The following is a 1,128-nucleotide window of genomic DNA, read 5'->3' as shown; positions in this document are numbered from 1 at the left end:
TAATTTATTCTTTCATAGTTTATAAAGCCATCAATCCAAATTCAGAGTATCAGCTCAGGAAGGTTTTCTTTCTCTGTTAGCTCTGGAGGAATATCCTTTTCTTCTTGCAGTGGGCCCAATGTCCCTTGGAGATCTCTACATGTCTTGGCATCAGTTGTCCTGGGGGAGAGGAGGTTCTAAACACCAGTGCCCAATCCCCAAGAATACACCATTCCTGGCACCCATAGGTGCAGTCACTTTGTCAGTCTAGCTCATTGAAGATCTTCACTCTCCTTCACTGACTCTCCACCTTTCCAAGCATGAGGTCTCTTTTCACAGAATAGCCCCTCCCACCTAGAAGCGTGGTTTTGAGGAAGAAAAGTGAATATATCATTGACTGACAAAGAATATGTATAGAGAAGATGCGGCCATATTGCCACTAGCAGGCAAAGATGATAAAACTTAGCCTCACTTATTTTGGGCATGTTGCTAGAGTGTATCAACACTAATATGGGAACTTGTCGATTTTGTCATCCCACTATGACTGAAACAAACATCCTAGAAGTGGAGGAGAGGATAATCATTGCCATCCAGAAAGAAAGGTGCATTCTATGGGTCCCAGATCCCTGCAGCGAGCTCATCTTTGATCCAGAAGACAGCTATATCGCCAGAGAGATGTTGAAAAACAACAGTAGCAGCTGTGGAGACTTGGTGACAACAGAAATAAGAGAGTGCCAAAAGGCAAAACAGTAAGTGAACTAACTCGGTCCCACAAGGAGAAATAGCATATAACACCCTGCTTTTAGAAACAGAAGGATAACTAGTAAAACATGTATGAGCATTCGAGGGGGTACGGCAGGAGCATGGGGGTGAGGCTGGGCAAGGCAGTAATCATAGGGTCACACACTTAAATGGGTAGAGGGAGGGTGGGTAAAGGCAATGGGAGAGATCTGTTGTGAAAATCAGTATATATATATATACTTTGTAAGTAAACCAGTGTAAAATAAAATATTTATTAAAAATAAGGCAAATCAGAATGTTTCTGAGAGAGTTGGAAAATGACCAAGGAGGATAGAAGGAGAATGGATGCCTTTGAGCTGTGGTGCTGGAGAAGAGTATTGAGAATACCATGGACTGCTAGGAAAACAA

At 42.5% G+C, this 1,128-nt stretch overlaps 1 protein-coding gene across 1 annotated transcript in view; it reads right to left on the bottom strand.

Moving 5' to 3' along the window:
• LOC102861243 (cytochrome P450 2C18-like) overlaps positions 1-1,128 on the bottom strand; it is a gene marked incomplete at its 3' end in the record, with an annotated part of 58,913 nt that overhangs the window by 46,937 nt on the left and 10,848 nt on the right. The gene's annotated exons all lie outside the window — the stretch shown is intronic.

This window comes from Elephantulus edwardii, unplaced genomic scaffold, assembly GCF_000299155.1.
Source record: "Elephantulus edwardii isolate Elephantulus edwardi_28Jun2011 unplaced genomic scaffold, EleEdw1.0 scaffold00006, whole genome shotgun sequence".
NCBI lineage: Eukaryota > Metazoa > Chordata > Mammalia > Macroscelidea > Macroscelididae > Elephantulus > Elephantulus edwardii.
This window is presented reverse-complemented; position numbering and strand designations above follow the sequence as displayed.